Raw genomic sequence first — 23,052 nt, forward strand, 5'->3', positions numbered from 1 at the left:
GAGAGAGAGAGAGAGAGAGAGAGAGAGAGAGAGAGAGAGAGAAGATTGTGCTGAACAGAGCAAGCATTGCTTCTCAAACTGCGGAGAAGGCTTTTATTTTGGAGGAGAACAGCAGTCGCTTCTTACACTAGGTCAAAGAGGGAGGAGAGTTAGCTGGTGCTTTAAGTTGCTGAGCGATTGCATGCACTTGCACTGTAGGCTTGCTTTCAGATCCAGTCCTTGGCTAGCATCACAGGACCACTGCAGATCATGACTGCCAGCAAAGGTAGGCATTTTGCTTAATAAACAGACAGAATGCAAATATGCCACAGATGACTGAGTCTGTTTTGTCATCACAATAGAACGAGTTATTTTCTCCTGACATTTAACAAGTGGATTTTTCCATTAGCGGCATTAGCAGAATGGAAGAAACTTTAGGCAAATGGCATCTCTGCAATGGGTATAGAAGGAAATTAAACAACAAACCAATCTTTATACAAATACAGATAAACTCACCTGATATAAAGTAACATTATATAGGGCAAAAAATTATAGTGTGTGGGAATGCTTGTTGGTGTGTTTGTCTGACTTCTGAAGGCAACGTGACATACTTATCTTCTTGAAGGGTGGTGGGGGGACGTCAGGAGTATAATAGCTTGTCGCAACCTACGGCAGGCTATTTAACAAAGCAATCCTAAACATGTGTTCTCAGAAGGAAGTCTCACTATGTTCAGTGGTGCTTTTCTCCTAGTAAATGTGTTTAGGATTGCAACCTTAATTACAAGAACTGCTTAGGGCTTCAGTGCATTTCAGATGCGTCAGTGAATGGCAGCCAAGGAATATGCAAAAAAGGAGAGCTGGGCTTTTCTGTGAATTTAGACCATGCTTTTTTCTTCTCTTTTTTTGCTAAGCGAAAAAGCCCCCTCCCCCCCGAAAGCGGCAAGAATGTTGATTAAAATAGGACGTGCAGTGGAATAGCAGCGATAAGGTGCTGATGCTTAAGAACCTGCATGCCTGTGAAGCATTAATGTGCAGGAGAGACATACAGGCTGCTGTTTTCTCCCAGGGCTGTCTTTCATTTTGGGGGGAACCATTCATGCTAGCCATCTTTTGCTTAAGAAAGCTGCATCTCTGGGGTTTACCTTCACCTCCCCACCTTCTTTCCACAGAGTGTCAATTGTTTTTTCTGTTGAAGCAGGTTTTTCTCTCGTTTGTTCTGTTGGTAAAACATGATTCACTTGTTTTTAACAGGTTAAACAGGAGAACGGACATGTTGTGGTTGATAAGTGACGTGTGGCATAAAACTTTGCAGCATATCAGTTGCTTTTTGTTACTGGTATTATCTTGCAGGGATCTGCTCTCACATTTTAGGAGATGTAAACTTGGAGCTTCCAAATAGATTGCAATCCTTGTCAGTTAACTGTCATCACGGCCACATTATATGATTATAGTATCTGGTGCAGGTGATATTTGACTTTGTTTAATGAAGGTAATCATTTCTTTTAGCAAAATGATCTAGAAAACAAAGCATAGTTTAGGAAATCATCTAGGGTCCATTACCTGAATAGTTAGATTGCTTGTATGTAACAGTATTAATAATATGTTCTGATTAAGAAGCCAGCAGCTTAATTAGCAATGAAATAATTCACACCTTTTCACTGTTCATTTCTTTTAGTTCCTTGAATACAGCTGCTGAATTACTAACTTGAGTAAGATTTATATTAGCCAGAATAGGGCTGATGTTCTGCTCTGATCCACTTGCTGGGCTCAGCCTCCATTTCTCCATCTGTACAACGGGATGAATGGCTGGGCTTACAGGGTTAGTGTTATGCAGCTAGAGCACATTTTGTCCAATAGTTCTATTCAGATTGGCAGGAACTCTAGCTGAAATTGCTAGGGCTTGAACGTGAAACTTAATAATCTTCACTTGCTCAGCCCCGTGGATTCTCCAGTATGGGGTTCCGCAGGGGTCAGTTTTGTCCTCCATGTTTTTCAACATCTACATGAAATCGTTGAGTGCAGTCATCCGAAGTTTTGGAGTGCGTTGTCATCAGTATGTTGTTGATACGCAGCTCTACTTCTCCTTTTCATCTTCATCAGGAGAGGCTGTTGATGTGCTGAACCGGTGCCTGGCTGCAACAATGGACTGGATGAGGGCCAATAAACTGAAACTCAATCTAGGCAGGACTGAGATGCTGTTAGTGCGTAGCTCTTCTGACCAGATAGAGGGTGTTCAACCTGTTCTGGATAGGGTTGCACTTCCACTGAAGGAGCAAGTTCATAGCTTGTTTTCCCCCCTAGAACCATCTCTGTCATTTGAGGCTCAGGTGGTCTTGGTGGCACAGAGTGCCTTCTACCACCTTCAGTTGGTGGCCCAGCTACGCCCCTATCTGGACAGGGATAACCCGGCTTCAGTTGTCTATGGTCTGGTAACCTCCAAGTTAGGTTTCTGCAATGCACTCTACATGGGACTGCCTTTGAAGATGGTTCAGAAGCTGCAGCTTGTGCAAAATGCGGCAGCCAGATTAATAATGAGGACCAGGAGATTTGAACATATAAGACCAACTCTGGCCCACTTGCATTGGTTGCCTGTATGTTTCCAAGCCCAATTCAACGTGCTGGTTTTAACCTATACAGCATGACATGGCTTGGGACCACAATACCTGTCAGAACACCTCTCTGACTTGAACCTACCCGTATACGACGTTCAACATCTAAGGTCCTCCTCCGGGTGCCTACTCTAAGGAAAGCTCGGAGGACAGCAACAAGGGAGAGGGGCTTCTCAGTGGTGCCCCCCCCCCAATTATGGAATGATCTCCCTGATGAGGCTCGCCTGGCACCAACATTGTTATCTTTTTGGCACCAGGTCAAGAGTTTTCTTTTCTCCCAGGCATTTAACAGCATATGTTGAGTTTTTACTTACCTCAAATCTATCTTTAGGTCTGGCTGAGAGCTCAAAGTCGTTTTTATATGGATATTATCTTTGTATGTCTGTTTTTATGTTTTTAAATTTTGTATATCTATTTTTAATGTTTAATGTTTTAGTCTTTTATAAACCGCCCAGAGAGCTTCAGCTTTGGGGCGGTATAGAAACAACAACAACAACAATAATAATAACAACAACAACTCACAGGTGGAGCACTGAGCTGTGCCCCCTGCCAATATGGTTATGTTGAAGATGAGGATCTGGATTGTAAATTATTTTGTAGATGAAATATTGCATTGCAAATAATAAATGATAAACATTTTGTATGAAAAGATCCAGCTTTTTTCAAGAACACAAAAAGAGCCCTTCTGGGTCATACCAATCTAGTCCAGCACTCCGTTCCCACAGTGGCCAACCAGATGCTTATGGGAAGCGCACAAGAAGGATAAAAAGGCAATAGCCCTCTCATTGCTTCTCAGCAGCTCATATTCAGAGGCAAGCTGCCTCTGATCCTGGAAGCTTCGTATAATTGTCATGGCTAGTAGCCATTGGTAGCCTTATCTTCCATGAATTTATCAAAAAAAACAAAAAAAAAACAACCTTAAAGCTGCCTAACTTGGCAGATACCACCACATCCTGTGTTAGCAAATTTTAACTATGTGCCTTGTAAAAGAAGAGGTACTTCTTTTTTATGTCTTGAATCTTCTACCGTTTAGCTTCATTGTTTAACCCCAAGTTCTAGTAATTTGAGAGAGAGGGGAAAACTTTTCCCTATCCACTTTGTCCACATAATTTTCACACATTTATCCTGTTTCTCCCCCCACAAGATTTTTTTCTAAACTAAATAGCCCCCAACACCAGCCTTGTTCGCACGTAACATTAACCCAGAGAAAACAAACCATGGTTTGTTCAAACATCTGCCAGACAAACCAAGGTTTGTTGCTCTCCCAAGGGTTTGTCTGACAGATAATAAACCAAACCACAGTTTGTTTTCTCAGTCCTTGAGCTGTTTGTTTCCCTCTTCCTTTGCCCACTTCCTCCTGTATCCCAACTGTCTTTACAGCACTTCAGTACTGACATATAAAGAAGCTGGCTTTTTTTTGCTTTTTTTTTGTTGCGTTTTTCTGCTGTCCCTGTAGCCTAGCAAAATAACCCATGAACAACCCATGCATCTGGATTCTCAAGTATTGACAACTCATGGTTTAAACAACCCTCAGTTCACAACCCAACAACAAACCATGGGTTTTCTCCATGGGTTTTTCATAGTTAACAATGTAATGGTAACCAATGGTTTATTTAAAACCATGGTTTGTTACTCTACCCAGGATTTGTCTGGCAAATGATAACTTCCCGAAATCTTTCTTTTGGGATCAGCAAGTAAAAGTGAGAATTTAGCCCTAACCAATAACAGTTCTTATTTACAAAGACATTGATCCGCTTGCACAATCACTTGTTTGAGCTTCAGTGCATGCCAGGCACCATTTGGCTAATTACCCACCTAGGGGCTTTTCATGTTATCTGAACCTGGGTGGCATGGCTTGTTTGAGGGGGAAACAACCCTCAAATAACCCATGGCCTGTTGTTGGGTTATTTGAGGATTGTTTCCTCCTCAAACAAGACATACAGCCTAGATTTGGATGACATGACAAACTGCGACTGGGTGGGTAAATAAGGAAAATAGTGCCCGACACATGCCACAGCTTAAACAAGCCACTGCGGTTTGTTTTAACCATGATGATCATGCAAACGAGGTCACTATTTACCATAGTCAGTAGATCCTATATAATTCACATATTTTTGGTTTGTTCAAACGGCTTGAGAGAGCCAAGCGGCATGCACTCAGTTAGTGGGAAGTGGCATGCACTATTCACCTTGACTTTGCTGTTCCATTTTAGGCAGCAAGATGCCTTGGGCCAGCACTGAGAAGGGGATATTGTGGTAGCTATTGCTCAGATTTTTATCTCTCTTTGTTGGGATGGGCAGGAAGTAGATCTCCAGATGTTTTGGACTTCCAAATCCAAGCATTCCTGACTGTTGGTCATGCTGGCAGATGTTCCTGGGAGTTGAAATTCAAATCATCTAGAAATTTACCTTCTGCCCACCCTTGCCCTAGGGAACAGACTTAAAAATTAAGTGTATTATTTTGATGAAGGTATGTCCTTCAATAATTTAATTTAACTTGAATTCTAAAAAAGAAAAGGTGTTTCAGTTGGATGTTAATTGTGTACTGTTTAATGAAACGAAATCCTTGCAGTATAATAAAATCAGCATTAGTGCTTCAGTGTGATATAAATAGTTCAACCCTAGTAGAAGATGGAGAACATTGAGCAGGGGAAAACATATCAATCAATATTCCTTGACTTTGGGATCCTTTTCTTAGGGACGTTTTTCCCCCCTTTTAAGATTTGTATAAAACATTATGAGTATTACATTATGAGTTGTTGTGGTTGATTCAGTTGTAGCTCATATATTTCTGTCCAGCTACATTTTTTGTAGATCTTCATCAGACATTCTGGGATCCCAGTTATTGCATAGCTCATTCAAGTGACTCTACCAAGAAAACCTAGTGACACATCTGACCTTATGTTTATTTCCCATAACTTGACCCAGGGCAAGTACTTAAATCATTCTTATTATATTAAACTGTTCTTAGGGATTGACCCCTGCTTGTGCCCAGATTGAGCCATGAACAATGAAAACATTGTGTTAGGTTATATGTTTGTGGAAAAGCAGGAAGTTGTGCTTTGTTGAATGAGGTTTTAATCATTCCACTGCTCCATTAAAGTACAAGGTTAAACTGTTTGAGAAATTTCTTTTATATAGTTAAGAACTGAAATATTTCTCTTAACAGATAGTATCCTTTTCCCTTCTCACACTTGCAAGAAATGAAATCCTCCCCCCCCCCCACGCATTTCATGCACAAGTTTTTGTGCACTTCTCTTGTTTGGGCCCCATCTTTAAAATGAAATGAATATTATAATTAAAGGAGCAATCTCATGTCTCCCCCAGGTAGCATCTGAGGGGGACATAGGCTTGTTCAGTTTCTGGGCTCTGAGGTCTGAAACAGGGCTCCAGCCTTTGAGCACAAAAACCACGCTCCTCCCCCTTCCCCCTCAGAGCCAGCGCAGTTCTTACTATGTCAAGGTTCGGATGACACAATAACTCACATTGGGTTAAATAAGCTATGGTGGTTAATCATGTTGTCTGTTGGGTATTTTTTAATCCACAATGGCTTATTTGGCCAAAATAACCCACTCTGATAAACCACAGCCTGTAGAGTGGGTTATTTAACCCATCGTGAGTTGTCGTGTTGTCTGTCAGCAACGTGGGTTAATTTGCTTGCCCATAGTTTCACACGGCAAGAGCGATTCGGATTGCTGTCGCCACTCTACTCTGATGTTCTGGTGGGTGTGGAGGGAAAGAGACCAGAGAGGCCAGGATACAATTTATTCTGAACCTCTTACCGCCTCCTTCCCCTCCAAAGCGCCTTTGTTAGACGGACTTAAAAATCTAGTGGAAATAAAGGAGCTCGGACGACAGGGAAGCAACGATCACCTCCATTGCTCCTCCTGCCCATTTGGCTTCAGCCCGGCAGGGCAGAGGAATCTCAGGCCTCCGAGTTGGGGGCTTCCCAGCAGTCTATAGGATTGCACTCTAAGCTTGCGATCCTATGCACCCTTGGTTTGGAGTAAGCCTCATTAAACTCAGTGGAATTTACATCTGAGGAAGGGCAGGATCTGGCTGTAAATCAGATTTCATGTAATCCTGATGTATTTCCAGAAAAATGTTTGTAAGTGAATAGCTTCAGTCTGTCATTGTGCTACCCTGTTTAGGCTTCCTTAATTAAGCATGATTATTGTTAGCATTTCAGCCATTGCATTTGCTATGTGGTTATTTAGAGCAAGCCCCCATTCTGTAAGAAATAGTGGTCTGTTATATCTTTAAAAATAGAGCTAAACAACAAGTACTGTCTAATTGCTGCCCCCTCTCTTTTCTTTTGGTGAAAGAATTAATCATAACCCACTGTACCATCAGAGAAATCCTTTTGTTACGAAGCACTAAGCAATGTGAATCTCTTCCTTGTTTACTTCTCTAAGACTAGAGACAGACATGAATAATACTGTCTTGCTTTATTTGCATGTGTAGCCCCTAGTGAGATTATTATTATTATTATTATTATTATTATTATTATTATTATTATTTATTTATTTATATAGCACCATCAATGTACATGGTGCTGTACAGAGTAAAACAGTAAATAGCAAGACCCTGCCGCATAGGCTTACAATCTAATAAAATCATAGTAAAACAATAAGGAGGGGAAGAAAATGCAAACAGGTACAGGGTAGGGTAAGCAGGCACAGGGTAGGGTAAAACAAAGGTGAAAGAAGAAAGTGCAAAAGCCGGATTGCAGTTAAACCTCAAAAAAACCAAGATTATGGCAACCAGCTTGATTGATAACTGGCAAATAGAGGGAGAAAACGTGGAGGCAGTGACAGACTTTGTATTTCTGGGCGCAAAGATTACTGCAGACGCTGACTGCAGCCAGGAAATCAGAAGACGTTTACTTCTTGGGATTATTATTATTATTATTATTATTATTATTATTATTATTTATTTATATAGCACCATCAATGTACATGGTGCTGTACAGAGTAAAACAGTAAATAGCAAGACCCTGCCGCATAGGCTTACAATCTAATAAAATCATAGTAAAACAATAAGGAGGGGAAGAGAATGCAAACAGGTACAGGGTAGGGTAAACAGGCACAGGGTAGGGAAAAACTAACAGTAGAAAGTAACAGTAGAAGTCTGCACAATGACAAATCTTGATAAAATAGTTAAGAGCAGAGACACCACACTGACAACAAAGGTCCGCATAGTTAAAGCAATGGTATTCCCCGTAGTAACCTATGGCTGCGAGAGCTGGACCATAAGGAAAGCTGAGCGAAGGAAGATAGACGCTTTTGAACTGTGGTGCTGGAGGAAAATTCTGAGAGGGCCTTGGACTGCAAGAAGATCAAACCAGTCCATACTCCAGGAAATAAAGCCAGACTGCTCACTTGAGGGAATGGTATTAAAGGCAAAACTGAAGTACTTTGGCCACATAATGAGAAGACAGGATCCCCTGGAGAAGAGGCTGATGCTAGAGAAAGTGGAAGGCAAAAGGAAGAGGGGCCGACCAAGGGCAAGATGGATGGATGATATTCTGCAGGTCACAGACTTGACCTTGGGGGAGCTGGGGGTGGCAACAGCTGACAGAAAGCTCTGGCGTGGGCTGGTCCATGAAGTCATGAAGAGTCGGAAACGACTGAACAAATAAACAACAAATAAACAAATGTACAAACAAAAATACAATTAAAAAATCATCTAAGGTTAAGGTGTACTTTCGGTTTTCTTCATATCAGAAATGCAAAGTATCTTTTCTCATTCCTCGATTACATTTAACACAATAAACAAATTCATTTCTTTCTTCTATCTTAACTATATCTCCACTCCCACTGATTCTATTTCCCCCGCTTTTACTCTTGACCTAGTCTAAAATGTACAGCAGCCATGATCCTATTGTTCTGTGTAACAGAATGTCTCCTTCCCCATACTTTATAACATTTAACAAATAGAATGCTGTTAAAAGTGAAAGCTCCATGTTTTATATTCTTATATGGTTATGTGATTTCAGTGAGCAAGTTCCGATATAACACTAAGACGTTTAGGTCTAGGATTTCCTCTGACCTCAGTAATTCATTGCATGGGGATTAATTAACATCAGAAGACTTAAGTACCAATGCACTTGAACCCCCATTCTGCAGGATCACTCATGATTGGTGTCACTGATGATGAGAATTGTGATACACAAGAATCCGTGTTGGACCAGGGATCGTCTTAAATGGCTGGGACTCAAAGAAATGGGTAACGAGTTCTGCGCTTCTAAGGGGCATTGGGTTTATATTTCTTGAACAATAGCCCTCCATGCAACCTGAAATAATTAATTTTTCTAACATATGTTGTAATAATGCAAGTGGTGGAAGTGGTCTGCTGTTTAAAGCAAAATATCCACAATCTTACTGGACCCTTTCAGAAGACATCTTAAACCATGGCTTTAACCCAGGCCGTGTTCAGAAGACACTGTAAACCAAGGCTTTAACCACAGTGAATAAGGCTTTTTGCTTTATTCTCCGTGGTTAAAACCATGGTTTAAGGCGTCTTCTGAACAGGGCCACTAGGAATGCCCAAATTCTTGACCAACGTATTTAAGCATTTGTTCATGCATTGAGCTGAAACTTGGGCCCAGGGGCCAAATCCAGCCCTTCTTGGTCCATGCACCCTTCCCCTTTCCCCTATCCAGCAATCATTTAGTGTTTTCCCATCTTTTGTGCATTCACGCACACCCCTGCCCATTCTAAAAGGTTGCGATGTCTTTCCTAGTGCTTACTCACTGGCAGTAAGAGCTTTGAGTTAAAATAGGCTGGTATTTTTGCCCCCACCTCTTTTGCCTTTGGCCCCGCCCACCACCTGAATGCCCACCCCCCAGTTTTGTGCAGCCCCAAAAGATTTTAGGCTCTGAGATAGCTTTATGGATATAGCTCCCTTTTTGTAGGATTGTTTAGAATGTTACTTGTGTGTTTGTAACTTGAGAAGGGTATAAGTGAAGGGGGACACTCCTTTTTGTTGATCACATCTAACTACTTTGCCTTTGGGGAGGGGGCTTATGGCACATTATATTCCGTATTTTCCTAGTTAGTTCATTCTTTCATAAGGTGTTTTCAGCAAGTGTTGGTTTTAGAAGCAATAGCTTATAATTAAAACCGTAGCCTATTTAATGACCAGGGTTTCATAGAGCTTCTATGGTACTGCAAACAGTATTATTATTATTATTATTATTATTATTATTATTATTATTATTATTATTTTAAAATGTATTTAATACATTGCCATCTATGTAGTTTTTCAATCTGTCGTAGCTTCTCCAAAATACAGTGCAATATTGACAATGGCCTATTTTCCCTCTTGCAAACAGTAAACAGTTTCTTCTCATAAACAGTAATAAATTTATTACTTTTTAAGGTGCCACAAGACTCTTCATTGTTTTTGCTGCAACGGGCTAACACAGCTACCCCTCTGGAAATCCTTATAAACAGTAATTCTACTGATCTGAAACAAAATTAGACCTATTGCTTCTCTTCCCCACTCCCCTACCCTTGCCTTTCTTTTTGATCAATGGAGTCTACTGTGCTCTGGGGAACACTGGGGATCCTCAGAAGCTGAAATGCCTCAGTGAGATGATCAGCTATGGCAGACAACTTTTCTGAAAGCAGGCTTGCCTGCTAGTACCAAACATCCCTTCCAATGTGCTATGGACCAATATGGTATTGCTGGGTGTATCCTGAGGGCATTCTTTCAGTTGGCATTCTTCAGTGAAGCCCAAGTTAAAAACAGTAAACAGTAAAAAAGTATAACATAAAAACAAGATGGTATTGGGACAAATACCATCTTGTTCATGTTTAATGTTAGAACAGTCAAAGGTTTTACTTTTCACTCAAATATAGCACTTCCTCCTACAGATAAACACCCTATTCCTTGACTTTCTTAAAAAGGCTAAGAAAATGCGACTTATTCAAAGTGTGAATTGTGATTCTATATAAAATGCCCCTTTACATTTCTTACACACTTGTATCAAATGAATCTGGCTGGAATGAACTGGTTATATTTTTCTTGAATGTTATCCCTCATCCCTTGCAACACTGATATGTTGCTCACTTATGATTATTGATTTTGGGATAACACTTGGATCTATCAGATGTAGATACATGCTGTTTACTTAACCATGGCTGTCATGCCATTCAATATTGCTAAAAGATAAAACACTGATAGCGTGGGAAAATGTGCACAAAACAATAATAAAACCCTGAAATACAGGAGAAATACAAAGAGGTCTCTTCCTGATGCTAAAATGGCTACCGGGGAGCTTCCCTGGGAAGAGCATTCAAAATATGGGGCACCATAACTGAGAAGGCTCTTCTTCCAGTTATCACTCATCTTGCTTCAGAAGAGGAAGAGGGCCTCTGACGATGTCCTTTATGTGCAGGCAGGTTCATGTAGGATTGAGGTACCTAGGTCCTTCAAGTACATGTAGGGCAGAGACACCTGCTCCACAAAATTGTAAACAAAAAAACTCCAAAAATAGCATCTGGAACTATTTTGACCCCTTTACTGCTCTGTACTCAATCCAGATGCCATCTTTTTCAGCACCATGTAGGGGGAGGTATGGTCTTTGGTAGGGGGTGCTGGGGAGCAAAAATGCCTTCCAGATCTCCCAAGGTTGCACACCCCTGATGCAGGGTTTTATAGGTAAGGACCAGCACCTGTTTACTTTTCCACCTAATAACTTTTATCTCATAGTATCTCAATTTTGTTTTCCAAAGATCTACTTTTTACAGTTTAGGGGCTTTGGGCCTTCTGCAGCATTTTTCACTGACAGCTAGGCTTGACTTTCTCTTGCCTCCCAAAATTGTAGGCACATGTGTTCACATTCTTCCTCAAATACATTCCATTTCAGTGGGAGGATGGGAGGGCTTCAAAGGACCAGTTAGAAATAGGCTGAAGTCCTGTGTCCTTGATATAGTTGGTTAAATCAAAATTTATTTATTTATTTATTTATTTATTACATTTCTATACCGCCCAATAGCCGGAGCTCTCTGGGCGGTTCACAAATGACCCTAAAAACTTATGAATGCCTCCCATATAAGACAGTTCTCCACTTTTTTTGTTTTGTTTATTCGTTCAGTTGCTTCCGACTCTTCGTGACTTCATGGACCAGCCCACGCCAGAGCTTTCTGTCGGCTGTCACTTTAGAGAATTCTGATTGTCCTTTTCCTAGATAATTCTGTCAAGAAAGCTACTGTGTCTATGGTACAAATCATGGGAAAAGGCAAAGCAAAAATTTATAATTTTTTATTTTAAAAATTGTACAGAAATGTGCTAGAATTCAAGGATGTCTTTAGAACTGAGCTCAGTTTTCGTGATCTCCTATTTGACATTGAGACTACAGAAAGAACCTCTTTCCTGTCCTATTTCTTATAAATGGCCATTAGTTTTGTGAATTTGTTTCTTTTAGCCACCAATGTTTTTAACAAATCATTGCCTCATCTTTATTTAGTTTGTAAAGAAGTGATAAAAAACATGACTGCAGACATATTTCTGCACCTCCATCTGGTTGTAAAGTACAGCTGAATCAAACAGCTCAGTGGGAGATTTCTTAGAGTTAAATATATCAAGAGCAATAAATTCTCATTAACACCACCGTATGAAAATAGCACAGAAGTTCACAAGTGTAGTGGAGCAGGATTTTATTTTATTGCATAGCCAATAGGGTGAGAGCCAGTGTAGTGGCTAAAATGTTGGACTGGGAGTTGGGAGATCCAGGTTCTAGTCCCCACTTGGCCGTGGAAACCAAGTGACTTTGGGTCAGTCACAGACTCTCAGCCCAGCCTTCCTCACAGGGGTCTTGTTGTGAGGATAAAATGGAGAGGAGGATTATGTATGCCGCCTTGGGTTCCTTGGAGGAAAAAAGGCGGGATATAAATGTAATAATAATAATAATAATAATAATAATAATAATAATAATATAAGCAGGTTTAATGAGCTCTACTACAGGGCACAGGGCAGAACCAGATGATCAGTGAAATCCTCTCCACCTCCATTTCATAGATCTAAAATATGGGTAGTTTGTTTGATTTTAAAGCTGCAGTCTTAACCATGTATTCAAGATGGTAAGTTTCACTGAACTTACTGGGACTGCTATTCAGGCTGTGAGCGCCATTAGTTATGTAGCCAAAATGGCATCCCCCATGTCCAAGAGGCAGGTCAGCTAGGGATGGACGAAGCCATCTATTTTGGTTTCTCTCCATTTCTTTTTTTCCAATCTTAAATTCAAATCAACTTGAACTTTACGAATTTCTCCAGCCTTAAAGTTGCTTCATCCCAAACTTTAGTAATTAAAACAATAATGATAAAGATACCAATGGTGATGACAATGTGGGAGTATTGCAAGCAGTCCAGTGAGGACCAACGGTTCTCGGGTTGTCGAACAGTGACTGAATGTTGGGAGAGAAAAAATAGAAAACTGGGGGAGGGGGCAGGTAGTGGCTGGAATCCTGAATATTAGCACTCCACACTGCAGCATTTCATTGTAAGTCTCACTTATTCTGAGTAAACATGTTTGCTGTCATGCTGCACATCATATAATTTCTGTATGCATCTGATTCTTTGGTGGACTTTAATTCTCAGAGATTAAGCAAATCTCTGCTTAATCCTTACAGTGTTGCTTCTTTCTTGAATAGAAATAAAATTGCTTTCTAAATTCTTCTAGGTTTATGATTAGTTATGTTAATATAATATTATTTGTTTTTGTTCTTTGTTCCCACACTGAGAACATTTTGTAAGCTTTAATACAAAGATAGTTAAGTGTTTGCTCCTAGAAATGTTTATATTATTTAACATACTTATCTTGTAATGAATAATGTTCCTTCAGAGCTGATATCTTCACTATTGTTGGGTGATCCTCTGGCACTTCCAAAGCCCTGGTGGCTCACTCTGGCCAGGGCAGCAGATGGGGGCATCCTTTTTATATATATATACTACTTACTGTGCAGATCTTTGATTTTTAAAATTTCCTACCCCGTATTGGTTCCAGTGTGTGGGGATTTGTTGCACCAGTTGGCATAGATCATGGTGGCATAGATGAGTGCCCTGACTCCTGGGGCTCTCTGGCAACCAAAGGCAACTCTTTGACTACTGCCTCAACCCCACCTCCACACCTGTCCCAGGAGTGCCCTGTTTTGTGGCCTTGTGATGTCTACTGTTAGTGGAAACTCTATCACTAGTAGCATCATACCTGTAGATCTCTGCGGGTATAATGGTGGGCGGGGAGGCTCCAGAGTGGACATGTGCCCTGCGCTGACAGAGCACCTTTCCACCATCAGAGGGGCATCTCTGTACCTTCCTAACCCCCTCCAGACAATAGATCTTGGAGTTAGGATTGCACTGTTAGTTATTAGCTTGAACCATTGCAGATGACTTTCAGCCTAAATTACGGTTAGATCTCTACAAGATCCTCCAGCCAAATGCCTTCACAAAGAGGTAATTTATGGAAAGCTCAGGCAGGAGTTGTGTATACATACTTCCTGGGGGTGGTAATCCCATAACATTGGCGCAAGCACAGAGAGAGCCGTGCTTTTTGTGCAGATGTTCTCATATCCTCAATTGATGGGGTAGATCTCTAGAACATGACCTAGTAGGTAGATGAGCTCCAAATCAAAGAATTAAACTACATACTCAAGGGTAAGCATGAGCTTTCAACCAGTAGCTTGTTGGTTCAAGAACCAGACAAAAAATAAAATAAGGACCAATTTTCAGAGGGGAATTGTTTATTTAAATAGTAAGAAAAAATAATTCAGTGATCAGTTATATTATCTAGACTCCTAGACCCACTGGTTTCTATGTGGAAATACCAGAGTATGAGTTCACTAAATCCTGTCCCTCTTTGTCCTGATTTTTCTTCCATATAAACGATGAAGATCTGCATACTAGCTTAAGACTCACGAGGCCCAGATATGTAATACTTACATATATGTCCAATAAAACATTAATACGTTTTATACTGCTGCTGGTTATTGTTTCTGTTCTGTTTTTGCAATCATAGATTTTCAGTGGCATTTTATTTTATCTGTGTTTTTAAACTGTGTTGTACACTGCCTTGAACACTGTGTTTGTGTGTATGATTAGAAATATTCTACATAAATGTGATGGAATAAAATCAACTTATCACTTGTTGAAAAACAGCAGAAACACTGATTTGTGCAGCCTTAGTACATGTGCGAAATGTTCTGGCCATGGCAGAGGTGGGTTAATGCAGTCCTGTTTATGGCCAAGCCTGTTGCTGTTCCTTTGTTTTGATGAGAGACTTCTTTCTAAAGTTCTTAAGCAAGCTGCTATCAGTATCTGACTTTGTTGACTCTGCATATAACGTTTGCTGCTAGAAAACAGCATCTAAAATTAAGATACCATTTCCATCTGTGTTTAAGTCTAGTAATTTGTTTTATTGCTAAAATACCCACAGGAGACAGCTTCATTTGAGAAGTTCCTAATTGCAGTACAGATTCATTCAACTGATTGTGGAATAATTGAGGTTATAATAGTGTTTTGCAGTATCTGTATTTTCTTAAGCTCTTTAAAACATAAATGCTGCAAATTCTCCTGACCCCTTGTATACCAATAAAATTTGGTCACTAAAAAGATCCTTTGGTGAGATGTACTAAAATTCTAAAGCCATGGGTTGTATGCTTCATAGTATATCTTAATTACTTTTTGCATTTTTGAAGGTAAACATGTCTAGGGATAAATAGTGCTAGTTATTATAGCATTAGAAAAATCTCAATTGAAGAATGATACTACTTAGAAAGTATGGTTGCTACTGTAAAGAGTGAATGTCAGTGGTGAATGTCAGTGGTGAACACACCATTTAAAAAAGTTGACTATGCATGAACTTACATGCGTCCTTTTTCTGTCGTATTTATCTCTTCCAAAATACCTGGTTGATTTACCAAATATTAAAATTAATGTAGCCTTCACTTGGGCAAGATTAAATGTTCTCCCATTGGCAGATTGAATGGGTCAGCATAAGGTGGTTCCTAAGAAGGATAGGTTGCAATTCTGTATCAATTGAAGATATTGTTCTTGTATTTCTAGAATCTCAATCTATAATGAACTTAGAACCAAATATATCCCTCCATTGTTAAGATAATTGATGGGAAGGTCATCCCTTGTAAAGGTTTGTTTTCTTTTGTCTAATGCTGACAAATACATATCGTTCAGAACATCTAAATTCTTTGTCAATGCATCACAGATGCATGTTATGAAGTTTAAAGTCTTTATGGAAAATTATTCAACTTTTGATGTTCCATTAGTAGAGTTTTAAATTGTATAGTGGTTTTCACTGTAATTGTGTATAACGGCAATTTGCTAAGATACAATCAACTTTGCTTGCTTTGTAGGAAAATTAGAGTTTCAATTACCTTCATCGGAAATTTTATTTCAGAGTTGAAGTGCAAGATAGGAAGGGAACGTTACATTTGAAGGAGAAACGCAGTTGCTGTGACATTGGTAATTCCACCTGTGATATATACCAAGGAGTGATTTCTGTGACTATGTGGTCCTTTTAAAAACAAAAGGGAGTGCAATGATATTTGATTCTTCCCTCCCTCTTTCTTTCAAGTGTACTTTTTGCCTGTTCATGTATTAAAGGAGAATAGATTTATGCTGGACAGTGTTGTTCATAGATAATTAGAGGTAAGAAGAATGGAGTAAAACTCTGGAGTGACATTGCCTTTCAAAGCTCCTGAATGCTTTAGTTTATGAATTGACAAGCCATTTTAAATGAATTGTTGCAATTACATTTGCACTTTTGTCTATCCTTTCTGGAAATCAAATCATAGGTTAGGGTTCAGCAGTTGACTGCTACAGGCTCAGTCTAGCTCCCCAAAGGATGTTGTCTGGTCCATTCACCAACTGCTAGTCCTTTTTTTCCCTTCCCCCTTCATTCCTTTGTTTCTTAAAACAGCTTGGAAGTAAGTAAGTAGAAAGATAAGGCTAACCAAGGCAAGATGTTTCGGACTACAACTCCTAGTATTCCTGACCATTGGCCATGCTGGCTGGGGCTGATGAGAGTTAAAGTGCAATAGCCCCAATCGTATGGAAAATCAACTGCAATTCTGCTTGTAAGTTAGGGCAAAAGAGTAGTGATTTAATAGTTCTAAGAGCCATCCATCTAGAAGCAGCCCTTGTCACTCTTGCTTTTTAAGTGGTAGCTTTCTACACCTCAGTCATTCACTAGCTCAAGTTTGGAGCAGAAAATATATATGCATTGAAGGATGCTTCTGTTCAGAGGGAGTATGCTAGAGATACATGATATCTTAATGATGACAATGACAAAGTTCTGTAGTGATCTAGTGATTTGCATGCTACTCGAGCATTTTGAGGCTTTTGTATAACCGACCCTATTTCAGTACTAGGAGATACTATTTTCTGTGATATTAAAGCAACAGATGTACCTAATTGCTGGAAACATACTCTTATTTATTAGATTCAGGATTCATGTATTGTTACTGTGTAGGATTTTTTTTAAAGGAACTCTACACTAATGAAGCCTTAATCGCCATTACCTGTGAACTCTTGCTGTATTGAGAAGCTAAAGCGAGCTGGATTTGGCCTACTCATTGTCTCATGTTTACAGTCTGCAGGTTCCCTTGAGTCTTAGCAAATAAAAAATTCACCAACAGATGTTTCCTTAGCAACAAGAGCTAAAGCAGCTTGCTTTTTTGTTATTTATCCCAAGGAACCCCACTGAGGTTCCTCTTAGGGCTTGCTCCCATATAGTTCTGTATGCATTATTTTTCTTGTTTTTAGTGTGATCCATTTGATGGGCAAATACACATTCTCAGATATTTGTGTACACACAGAGTACCAGGTTAGGCAAGGTGCATGTTTCCATGATCTCCCTGGCACTGAAACCATTTTAGCCTCAGCATGGCTCTATGGAAACAGCGATTGGACTACCGAATACAGTTGGAAAGTGTGTGTGTATTATATATTTTGCCTCTCTCTTTTAAAAATATACAGAAGCAATAAATACCACTCCTGTGTATTTTGAAAGGACAGAAGATTAAGGAAAGGATGGAAGGAGCTAGGTATATTTACTTGAGAAAATAGAAGGGCAAGAAGAGCTGAGGGTAAGGAGTTTATAATGATTTTCCTGATATCTAAAAAATACGCTTAGAACCACCTTTGTAGCCCCGGTATTGTTTACAAGGGGGAGAGAGAATATTGAGAGAGAGAGAGAGAGAGAGAGAGAGAGAATATTGTTACTTCAGAGCATTAGAGTTCATTCTAATGTGATGAGCTCCTTAGTTCAGAAATCCATGCAGAGTTTGTTTTGGTCTTTGAAAATTCATGCTGAAAACCTTGCTCAGCCATGAAGCTCATTGGTTTGCTCTGGGTAGGCCCCTTTTCAGTCTAAGCTACCTCACGGGGTTGTTACAAGGCTAAACGAGATACAAATTTGTAAGACATTTTGTACACTATGATAGACATGATCAATAATAAAACTAGCTCTTTGTTGAAGGAGAACTCTCTTAATAGCCTCTTGTGGAAAGCCGCTTCTATTATCACCAAGATTTAAAGATTTGCTTCAGCTTGCTCATTATGATCTGAGCTCTCCTTGCTGATGACCCCATTAAGTATGTCACCATGATTATGATTATCAATGTGCCTATGAGAACAGTCTAATATTTTATAGCTACCGCTGGCATTTTTCCATTCTGTCATTTAAAAAAAAAATAGAGGGAATCCAATTGTGGAAATAAAAAAAAATTGCTCTTCTCACCAGAGAACACAGTTGAAAAGAATATACTTATGAAAATCTTAGGATGGCTCACAGGGGTTTCAGAATTGTTAAGGCACCTGGAAACCTGATATTTGGTGCACTCAAGAAACCTGAATTATTAGGGAAGCTTGACAATGTGGCATTTTAATTTTATTTATTTATACAATGTAAGTACTTCCCTTTATCACAAAATGATCACAGAGAGGGTCATAATACACAATATGCCATCATAAAACCAATAAAACTACACAGCAACTGGATAGTATCAAATATTCGATAAACACTCCCATCAGTTATCTCACTCTAGTACATAGGCCCAACTATCTAATCGCATGGCCTAACGAAAACATAATTGTTTCACCTGGTGCCGAAAACTGATGACATTCTCTTCCCCTCCTTATTGTTTTATTATGATTTTATTAGAATGTAAGCCTATGCGGCAGGGTCTTGCTATTTACTGTTTTACTCTGTACAGCACCATGTACATTGATGGTGCTATATTATTATTATTATTATTATTAATAATAATAATAATAATAATAATAATAATAATAAATGGCAGTAGCCATCCAACCTCAAAGCCATTTCAGTGCCAAAACCAATCCTGAAGCCAGATTGAAATTCGTCTGGATAATCAGCTTCTTCTAAGCACATCTGAAGTTGGGTAGCCACCCCATTTGAGTACCTTGCCCAAAATGGGAATATTTGAAATTGGGAGGTAGTTGTTACACATTTGCAGGCCCAGGGCAGCCCTCTTGAGAAAAGGGCGACCACTACCTCTTTCAAGGTGGCTGGCATCACTCCCTCCCTCAAGAAAGCATTCATCCCTCCCTGGACTCACCCAGTCAGCCAGCTGTTGCCAGCAGGGGTCAGGACTACATTTGGTAGTCCAAGCACCTTCAAGTGCCTTGTCCGTATCATCAGGCTGCAACAACTGAAAATGTTCTCAAGTAATTAGACTTTGTTGTGCCCAGGATGCTTCCATTCAGAGTGCAACAACCATTGTGTCAATTTCACCCTGAATGCAAGGGACTTTGCCCTCAAAGTGCCTTCAAATCTGTCCCACTGATCCTCTGTGGGTTCGGAGGCCCCCATGGAAGATAAAGCTTGCCTCTTAATGGAAGCCAACATGTCCGTTAACTAACCAAGTCACTACAGGATCAAGTTTGGTGGTACTAAAGGAGCTTGGAATGAGGGAGAGGCCACTTTCAGTGGCAGCCGGGATTATAAATCTGAAAAGAGGAGGGATTTCCCTTTCATAAACTCCAGCAATGCTTGCATAGGGAGTGGGGAAATTTCCAGTGGTATCTGGGATCATACTGATGCTTGCAGACCAAAATCTGTATGCTGATATAAACATGTGTTGTACTAAGTGATTTTTTGATATTGAGGAAGCTTTGGCAGTGAAGGGAGAAGGCCTTCTTGATAGTTTATGGAATGATCTCTTTGACAAGGCCGGCATGGCACCAATATTGTCATCTTTTTGGCGCCAGGTTAAAACAGCCCTCTTCTCAGGCATTTAACGAGACTTTTGATCCAGCATGCACAAGTAGGGGAGGGGGAGACGCCACGATGGCTTCCTTTCACTCCTGCGATCATCCGAACACCCCCACTGCCATAGAAGCAGAGGTTATTTTGTTTTACGAGCATTCTGACATATCTTCTAGAAAATCTGTAAACCTGTGGGTGCAGCAATGCTAATTCTCTCGCCACACCCTTCCATTATCACGTAAATTCTTGAATTCCTGGCATAACATCTATTTCTTCCAATTTTATACCTGACACAAGCATGAGGAAGCTAGCTTTTAAAAACTAATCATGACAAATGTATTTGTCATGGGCCAATGATGACAGCTGTTGAGATGCTCCCATTAGACTTCCCTAGAGGATGAACTTGGGCTACTTCCTCTTGCTAGCCATAGGGGAGGTTGTCTGTTGCAGTTGCTTCTGAATACCATGCAGCTTTACTGCTTGAAGGGTCTGAAATGTACTGGGGCTGATGCACCAGTCTCTCAAGTCTCAGGCACCTAAGCAGTGCTGAAGAGTGAAGCCTGGGCTATTTATCTCCGTGTGCGAAAGCAGTATGCTTAATGAATACAAGGGGCAAGGATTGATTATGTCCTGGACTTGGAAGCTGCAGCCGTCTGTAAGCCAGCGTTACATCTAGGCTCGCTATGGAAAATATGAAGGAATGTTGAGGAAGCTTATTTGCAAAAGGATATGTACCCGTAAGCAAATTTCTTGTGATTTTCCATTGTTAGAGAATATGAAAGCAGATTTTGTTTTGTTTTTTAAATAAAGCATTTCTTTCTTCCTTAACTGACAGCAGTGAGCAGACAAAGGCCTCTTTGAGCAAGGCACGTGTCTGCATATTGCTAAATAACATCCATAAATGAGCTTTGGGTCATAGAACGGAAGAACCAGCAAGGATGGATAATTGATAAATGATAAACACAGGGAACTCTGCACTGTCTTGATTTATGTCCATTAAAGCCAATGGAAGTAAATCAGGGATGGATATAGTTTTAAATGTAAAGCTAAAGTGCAGATTGTAAGCCTTTAAAACAAGTTATAGTTTATAACAACTGTACGCATCAGCTGTTTTCCTGGGGTGAATTTTAGTTTTACTTTACTGTGTATATCTGACTGATTGCATCTTATTTCTTGAAGTCTGTGTTCAGATTTCATCCTGTTCTTTGTTTCTCTTTCTGCTCTGACCATGTGCTGTCTGGTGTCTTGAACTGAATGTTAGATTAGTTCAAAACGAAGGAGAAACATTGAAATGTAATTTTAGTTTATTCAAGTTAGTGATTAGAATGAATTATTTTTCTTTGCCTAGCAATAATGGGTAAATGTCATTTTGTAACTTTTTCTCTAGAGTGCTGCCTTTTTGTAACTCATATTAAAACAGCTACCAATTTTATTAGAATGTTATTTAAAAGCATTTTTTCTTTCTGATGTTATAAATGTGAAATGTGCCTTTCAAAACTAAAAACTTTAAAAGCATGATTTGGCTTGTTTAATACTATGGTATAAGAAACCACACCCTTGGTGAGTGCGTATCTGAGCAAGATAGAGAGAGGGGGAAGGCAATAATGCAGGTTTTCTACTTTCAAGTAAAATTCTTTGCTTTGGTAATATCTGCATTTATAATATTAAATAAGGGTATTTTCGACAGTTATTTGAATGTATATGAGATCTATTTCATAAGAGGTGGGGGGAAAAACCTGTAGTTAAGATGACAATACCACCTTACCCATGACAATTGCAAAAATAAGGGCAGTTTAAGCAGATACATCTGCCTTTCATATAGGTTTGAGGTTGCATCCTCTTATGAAAGCATGATCCACTAATTTCATTGTGAATGATTTGCATGGAACTGTGCAGAGAATGGCATTTCATATTGTTAACTATCTATAGGCAATGAAAGCCTGAGGGAGTGGCTTCATTCATAGCCTCTCTCTCTCAATCTCGCTCACACACGTGTTGCACTTTCTTTTTGTTCAGATTCAAAAATGGGGCACATGCTTAAGTGTGTTACTGTACAGAACTTGTCTTAAAGAAATGCGTTTGGAATAGGTTCATTGGCAATAAAGGTTTTGATGAGCTCATCAGAATCTCTACACGCAGGTTTATTTTCATCAGCCAGGCTCCAAAATAGTTCTGTGAATCTAGAAGAGCAACAGCCTTATTTTTCTCCATGCTTTTGAAAACAAGGGGCCTTCCAAAACAGTTTGTGATGTGAGGAATTTCGCTGTCCAAAGGGAGAGTACTGAGCTAGTGCAAGTCCTTGTGTGGGCCTAAGCAGTTCTTTGGATCTCAGTCCATATTTATAAATATTACCTATAATAATAAAAGAGAATGTAGATCTGTCTGTCTGTCACCACCATAGCAACAAGACCATGAAATATAGACACCTGAAGCTTGGAATATATACCAAGGGGATCCTAAGGCTTTGCACATCTGGGTTATTTTGTTTGAAAAACATATTAGGTCATTTTAATTGATTTAAATGTTCCTGGCTCAGTTCAGACAACACATTTCTCAACATTGAGAACTCCACAGTGGAGTTTTTACACCACAGTTGAGAAATGTGTTGTCTGGTAGGAAAACACCACACAATGGTGGAGTGTTGTTTTTTTAAACCACTCCACGCAGAATATCTATGCTGTGCAGAGGAGAGTTCCTGAACAACCATTGTGTTGCGTGTTGTGTTGAGGGCTCTGTGGAGTTTTCCATTGCACTGAGTTGACTTTTCCCACTGGCTACAGAGTTCTCCGGCAAGAGCAGTGAAAGGAGGGAGTGCCACTCTAGGAGAGCCACCGGGATTGCTTTTTTTTGCAGCAATGGCTGATTGTATACCATTGGGAAGACTGGGGGAGGAGAGTGAGTGGAGGAACTGTCAATCAGACATCGCATTGACGTTTACTCAACTCCACAGTAGCCCAGTCACACAACGGTGGAGTTAGAACATGTTGTGTGGGGCCTACCCCTAAAAACAACTGTTGTGTGGAATTTTCACACTGAGTTGTTTGAACTGAGCCCCAATGTGGTTGAAGCCTGCAGTACATCTTTTGCCACTAGACTTCCCTAACCAACACATAACTTTGCAGCAGATACAGTTTGAAGCCAGGGTGAGGGACACAGTTTATAGGCCTGTGCCATCCTACCTCTTCAGGGAACTGGAGCAGAAAGACTTCTTGCTCAG

The 23,052-nt window shown here is 39.9% G+C and overlaps 1 protein-coding gene across 1 annotated transcript in view; it reads left to right on the forward strand.

Annotated features, from left to right (window-relative positions):
* CLASP1 (cytoplasmic linker associated protein 1) overlaps positions 1 to 23,052 on the forward strand; it is a 217,624-nt gene that overhangs the window by 94,390 nt on the left and 100,182 nt on the right. The window lies entirely within an intron of this gene.

This window comes from Elgaria multicarinata, chromosome 2, assembly GCF_023053635.1.
Source record: "Elgaria multicarinata webbii isolate HBS135686 ecotype San Diego chromosome 2, rElgMul1.1.pri, whole genome shotgun sequence".
NCBI lineage: Eukaryota > Metazoa > Chordata > Lepidosauria > Squamata > Anguidae > Elgaria > Elgaria multicarinata.